Source organism: Galeopterus variegatus, unplaced genomic scaffold (assembly GCF_000696425.1).
Source record: "Galeopterus variegatus unplaced genomic scaffold, G_variegatus-3.0.2 Scaffold7560, whole genome shotgun sequence".
Classification (NCBI taxonomy): Eukaryota; Metazoa; Chordata; class Mammalia; order Dermoptera; family Cynocephalidae; genus Galeopterus; species Galeopterus variegatus.
The window spans coordinates 60219-67481 of NW_007733671.1; the positions used below are offsets into that span (position 1 = coordinate 60219).

Below are 7263 nucleotides of genomic sequence, written 5' to 3' on the forward strand. Positions count from 1 at the left end.
CATGAGTTCCTGTCCCCTCCGCTCCCTCCCCCAGCCCCTCTGCTCTAGCCAGAGCACTCTTTCTGAAAGAAAAGGACAATCCTTTCACAGCCTCCTGTTACCCTCAAAATAAAGTTCAAACTCCTTGAAATGGCGTACAAGGAACTTCTCCCTTGGTCCCCCTGCTACCATCTCTCCAGCTGACTTTTCATTATCGGTTTCCTATTGCTGCTGTAACAAATTACCACAAACTTGGAGGCTTAAAACAACGCAAATTTATTATCTCACAGTTCTGGAGACCAGAAGTCATAAATGTTCTTTTCCTTGTAATGACCCTTATGATGACACTGAGCCCACACAGATAATCCCGGGTAATACCCAAATCTCAAGATCCTTCATTTAATCATCTCTGTAGTGTACCTTTTGCCACATAAAGTAACATACTCATGAGTTCGGGGGATTAGGACATGGACATCTTGGGGGGAGTGGGCTCGTTACTCTGCCCGGCACATTTTCCTACTTCTGTCCTTTCCACTCTACACTGCAGCCGTCAGACTGAATTACTTCCATTCTCCTAAACATTCTGTTTCCATTCCTATATCCTCTGCTCCTCCTTCAGATGCCTGCTTCAATGTCACCACCTCCAGGAAGCCCTACCTGACTTCCAAGGACTATGCTCCCCTCCCGTGTGCTCCTAGCGCACTCCATTTTTACGTATGTCACACTGTCATTGTCCAGTGACTATTGTGCCTTCCTGTGAGTGACATTTCCTTGGGACTTCAGTGTCTTTTTCACCATAGTATTACCAGTCCCTAGCAGTATGTCACACTGTCATTGTCCAGTGACTATTGTGCCTTCCGGTGAGTGACATTTCCTTGGGACTTCAGTGTCTTTTTCACCATAGTATTACCAGTCCCTAGCACTGTGCCTTTTGTGAGCACTCAGGAAACATATATATAATGAAGGAATGAGCAAATAAATGACTAATCAAAACCATAAAGCCAGCAAAACTACATTTTCCAAAGTTGAATAAAGACCTGACAGGTTTTTATAGAACAAAGTCTATTATAGGTAAGAATTCAGACCGTGTAATACAAGTCCATGAGCAGTCTGTCATCCATTCCGCAATGAAAGGAAACACAGCACACACCTCGTGTTTGGGAGGAGGTGAGATAAAGCTAACTTGGCCCTGAAGAATGGGTAAGATTTATATAATGGAAAGAATGATCTTATTCACTATTATAATGTGCACTTTTCTAGTCTCCTGGAAAAATTCAAGTAACACCTTCTCCTAATTTTTTAAAAGAATCGATAATAAAGAAGAATTAAAATGAAAAGCAGCAGTCCCAGCTTCAGCCCTCCACACCCAGTCCCCTTCCCAGATGCCATGTGCTTTTGTCCATTCCTGCATTTAGCCCTCCTTATTTCCTAATAATCTGATGTCGCTATTTTTGAATTTAGCACTGTGTTCTGACAGTATCGTCTTAGATTCTGCATGTGCCTATTTGAGACCCATTCATTGCAGGACCAGTTGTGTTAGGCAGACTTTCTTATTTTTCTCTATTCTTGATGCTCCAACATTTGAGGCCTCACTGACTAGGGAGAGGCTGCGTGCTGAAACTAGTCAGTTCTTAGATCCAGCAGAGGGCCCACCTGCGGGCCTGCCTTGCATTTGCAAACTAACCAGTCCAGAGTCCACACTCCCAACCACCTCCTTTATCTGCCTCACACCCCAAGCCGGTATTCCTCCTGCCCTATGTAAACCCAGGGCCAGAAACCAGACAAGTGTGGACAGTCCCTGTGCTCCAAAGCCTACCTGAATTATTCTAATTAGCCAATCCTAAACTGTTTACCGTGCCCTGCCTCGCGTTTCCCATGGAAACCCTAATAAAGGCCATGGCCTAGGATCTCCCCTCGCCCCTTTCTGCCTCCTGACCAAACCTGGTGCTTCCCCATGTGGCCCTGCGTGGCGTTGCATGGCCTGGCCTGGCATGGCGTGCCCCCTCCTCTCAGGAAATGTAAGTAATAAATTCTTCTTTTAGTGACATTGGCCTCTCCGTGTCATTACTCAGTCACCTCCATAAATTAAAATCCTACAGATATAGCATGTACTATGTGTCAATTAAAATAAAAAATAAACAAAAAACAAATCCCACAGATGTAAATGAGACACACTACTGCCCACCAAGACTCGCCTCTTTCTTCCAAAATTTTCAAGAGCTTCACTGAGATATAATTCCCAAGCCATACAATTCACCCATTTAAAGTGTAGAATTCTAAGTACTTTTGTATATTCACAAGGCTGCACAACCATCACCACATTTTAATTTTAGAAACATTGTGTCTCCTCAAAAAGAAACCCCATATCCATTAGCAATTATTCCCATTGCATCCCACCCCTCCCCAGCCCTAGTCAACCATCAATATACTGCCTGTCTCTAAATATTGGCCTCTTCTGGGAATTTTGTATAAATGAAATCATGTACTGTGTGCTGTCTTATGGCAGACTTCTTTCATTTAGCACGATGTTTTCCAGGTTAACCCACATTGTAGCATGTATCAGAACTTCATTCCTTTTCATGGCCGAATAGTATTCCATGGTGTGGCTATACCACATTTTATCTGTCCACTCATCAGCTGATGGGCTTTGGGCTGTTTCCTCTTTTGGCTGTTGTGAATGATGCTGTTATGAACGTCCATGTACAAGTTTTTGTGTGGACATGTTTTCAGTTCTCTTGAGTATACACCCAAGAGTAGAATTGCTGGGTCATATGGTAACTTTATGTCCAACTTTTGAAGAACTGCCAAACCGTTTTCCAAAACAGTTGGACCATTTGACGGTCGTACCAGCGATGTTCAGATTCTAGTTCCTCCACATCCTCACCAATATTTGCACTTCCCAAATGAAGTTGAGCATCTTATGTGCCTCTTGCACATTTATAGATCTTCCCTGGGAAAATATCTATTCAAATCCTTTTGCCCATTTTTTAAATTGGGTTATCTGCTTTTTATTGTTGAGTTGTAAGAGTTCTTTAATTCTGTAAACAACTTCCTTATCAGATACATGAATTGCAAATATTTTCTCCCCTTCTCTCACTAAAAAGTGGTGTTCTTTGAAGCACAAGAGTTTAATTTTGTCAAAGTCCAATTTATCTATTTTTACTTTTGTCACTTGTGCTTGGGTATTGTATCTAAAAAAAAACATTGCTTAGCCCAAGGTCACAAAGATTTACTCTCCTATGTTTTCTTCTGGGAGTTTTATTTTTAGTTCTTACATTTAGGTTTATGATTAATTTTGAGTCAATGTTTGCATATGATGTAAGGAAGGGGTCCAACTGTGTTCTTTGTCGTGAGGATATCCAATTGTTCCTGCACTATTTGTTGATAAAACTATTTTTTCCTGATTGAATTATCTTGTCACACTTGTCAAAATAAATTGACATTTCTGGACTCTTAATTCTATTCCATTGGTTTATATTTCTATCTGTATGCTACTAACAGTCTTGATTATTGTAGCTTTGTAGTAAATTTTTAAATGATTTCATTCTTCTTTTCAAGATCATTTTGGTTACTTCAGCTCTCTTATATTTCCATATAAATTTTGAGATAAGCTTGTCAATTTCTGCAATAAGTAAATAAAGGCAGCTTAGATTTCATTAGGGATTGAGCTGAACATATAGATCAATTTAAGGAGCTTTGCTGTCTTAAAAATATTGTCTCCTGATCCATTGAACATGAACTGTCTTTTCATTATTTCGTTGAATTTTTTTAACAATATTTTAAAGTTTCTATTATAAAGGCTTGCATTTCTTTGTTAAATTTATTTCTAAGTACTTTTTTTATTCTTGTAAATGGATTTGTTTCCTTAATTTCTATTTCATTGCTGCTGAATTTTCATTGCTAGGGAATGTTTACATATTGATCTTCTATCCTGCAAACTTGCTGAACTAGTGTATTAGTTCTAATAGTTTTTTATTAAATTCCTTAGGATTTTCTAGATTCAAGACTATATCACCTCTGAACGGAGATAGTTTACTTCTTCCTTTCCAATCTGGATACTTTTTTATTTCTCTTACTTGCCTAATTACCCTGGCTAGAATTTCTACTACAATGTTAAATAGAAGTGGCAAATTTGGACATCCTTGTCTTGTTTCTGTTGTTATGGAAAAAGCATTCGGTCTTCATTAAGTATGATGTTAGCTGTGGGTTTTTTGTAGATGCTCTTTATCAGATAGAAGAAATTGCCTTCTATCCCTAGTGTGTTGGGGTTTTTTTTTTTCTTTTATCATGTTAAATTTTGTCAGATGTGGTGTTAAAGGTGTTAAATTTTGTCAAATGTTTTTTCTGCATCTATTTAGATAGTAATAGGGCTTTTCCCTTTGTTTTTTTAATATGGTGTATTATATTAATTGATTTTTGGAAGTTAAACCAAGCTTGAATTCCTGGAATCTCAGTTGGTCCTAATATATAATCCTTATTGTATGTTAATGGATTCAATTTGCCAATACTTTCTTGAGGATATTTTCATGTATATTTGTAAGGGACCTGTTGTTTTCTTACTTTATGGTGTTTTTGATATCAGGATAATAATAATAATCTATACATCAAAATTAGGTGGGAAGTGTTACCTCTTATTCTATTTTTTCGGAAGATTTCATCAAGGATTGGTATTAATTCTTCATAAATGTTTTTTAGAATTCAGTTACGAAGCCGTCTGGGCCTGAGGTTTTCTTAAACTGGGAAGTTTTTAAATTACTAGTTCAATTTCTTTTACTTGTTATGGACCTACTCAGATTTCTTTCTTTCTTTCTTTTTCTTTTTTTTTTTTTTTTTTGAGTCAGTTTTGGTAATTTTTTCTTTCTAAGCATTTTTCCATTTTATTTCAGTTATCTAATTTGTGAGCAAGCACCTCCCAAATTTTGATGTCTATATTAAAATGTTTAGTTCTTTTATTGGATACATTGTAACTTAAATACTTTTATCCCATGAATTTTAGATAAATTCTCTCAACTTCCCTTGATGTAACCCAAGGCTTCCATTTTCCAACTGTGTCAGCTATGCTTTTATTTTTACATAGTCAAGGATGAGTACATATTCACTCTACTCCATTACCATCATTAATTTTGTGCCTGCTTAGTCTATGGGTAAATTTTAAAATTTGAAAACCAATGAATAGTATTTATATCATAATAAATATAAAAATATTATCTACTGCAGAGGCATGTAGTGTGCTAGGATTACATTGCCTTTTTTTAAAAAGAAGGAATGTCATAATCCTTAGGGGTCTCTTAGAGAAGAATGTTCGTAGCAAAGAAGTTCAACATCATGTCAAATTTCAATTGCTTCCATATTTAGGTGATGATTTTAGGCAGCATTTAGTTTTTCTGGAGTTGCTAATTGCCTTTTATTTTTCATGTGAGAAGAAATAAATGCCTCATTTACTATTATAACTAACTCATTTATTGTATACTTTGAAAGGAATCCACTTTCTTTTTTATTTTTAATAGAATGTGGGGATAGCAGTGATTCTAGGATGTTTTCATGCTGATAACATCTATACATGGTTGATTTTATTTATTTATTTTTTTAACATTTACTTGTCTGTATTTGTGGGGTAAGGTATGTTGCTTCAATATATGTATATACTGCACAATGACCCCTTAGGGTAGAGAGCATAGTTTTGTACCCATTAGTCCACCACTCCTCCTCCCCACTTCCCTCCTTGCCTCAGGTAACCATTATTCTACTCTCTGCTACTACGACAACCACTCTTTTTTTTAGATTTCACATGAGTGACATCATGCACTACATGTCTTTTTGTGCCTGACTTACTTCACTTAACATGATGGTTTCCAATTCCATCCATGTTGCTGCAAATGATAGGATATCAATTTTTTTAATGCTGAGTAGTATTCCATTGTGTATACATACCACGGTTTTTTAATCCACTCATCCATTGACAGACACTTGAGTCAATTCCCTCTCTTAGATATTATGAATAGTGCTGCAATGAACATGGGAGTGCAGCTATCTTTTTGATATATTGATTTCATTTCCTTTCAGTATATACCCAGTAGTGAGATAGCTGGGTCATGAGGTAGATGTATTTTTAGTTCTCTGAGGAAACTCCATACTGTTTTCCATGGTGGCTGTACAATTTACACTCCCTCCAGCAATGTAAGAGAGTTCCTTTTTCTCTGCATCCTCACCAGCATTTGTTATTTTTTGTCTTGCTGATAACAGCTATTCTAACCAGAGTGAAATGATATCTCATTGTGCTTTTAATTTTCATTTCCCTGATTATTAGTGACATTGAGCATTTTTTCATATGCCTGTTGGTCATTTATATGTCTTCTTTTGAGAAATGTCTATTCAGGTCCTTTGCCCATTTTTTAATTGGATTACTTGTCTATTTGCTTATATAGTTCTTTATACATTCTGGATAACAGCCCCTTGTCTGATGTGTAGTTAGCAAACACTTTGTCCTATTCTGTAGGTTTTCTTCGCTGTGCTGAAGCTTTTTAGTTTGATGCAGTCTCATTTATGTATTTTTGCTTTAGTTGCCTGTGCTTTTGTAGTCTCGTTCAGGAAAGCACTGCCCACTACCATTTTTTTTTTTTTTTTTGTCTTTTGTCTTTTTCCGTGTCCGGCAACGGATCGCAACCCTCAGTGTTGCCCCCGTACCGGACCGGGGACCGGCAACGGGATTGCAACCCTGGGTGTTGCTCCCGTGCCTCACTCAGCCAGTGAGCGGGAACCGGTCTGTATGTGGGATCCGAACCCTCGGGCGGGAGCGCCGCCGCGCTTCCCAAGCGGCGCACTTATCCAGTGCGCCACCGGGCCGGCCCCTACAATACAGTTTTTGATAAGTCACTAAAAATTTCCAAATCACACAGTTGGTAAGCATGAGGAAATTATTCCAAGATCAAGGACTGAGAAATAATATTTCTATAACTGACAGAATAAAACAGTTATTAACTACAACATTATTATGTGTACTCATTCAGATGTTATCCACACTCATCCAAATATCCAAATTTGGCACTGTATGGGAAGGAGACAGATTCTTGCTGAGATGAAAGCTTCAGTTTTATATGGGGTCTTTTTTCCCGAGGGAATTCTGCCTTCTCTGGTCTTTACATTACTTGATTTCCTTTTGGGTTTCATTTTGCAATGGCACTAGTAAGCATCTGTCTTCACAGTATATAGCCCGACTTATCTATCTATGCTGATAGAAATAAAAATAGTGGTCACTCGTGTGTGTGTGTGTGTGTGTGTGTGTGT

The 7263-nt window shown here is 37.7% G+C and overlaps 1 protein-coding gene across 1 annotated transcript in view; it reads left to right on the forward strand.

The window, feature by feature from the left end:
- Window positions 1-7263, forward strand: part of LOC103607583 (dynein heavy chain 9, axonemal-like) — a gene marked incomplete at both ends in the record, with an annotated part of 88996 nt that overhangs the window by 47184 nt on the left and 34549 nt on the right. The window lies entirely within an intron of this gene.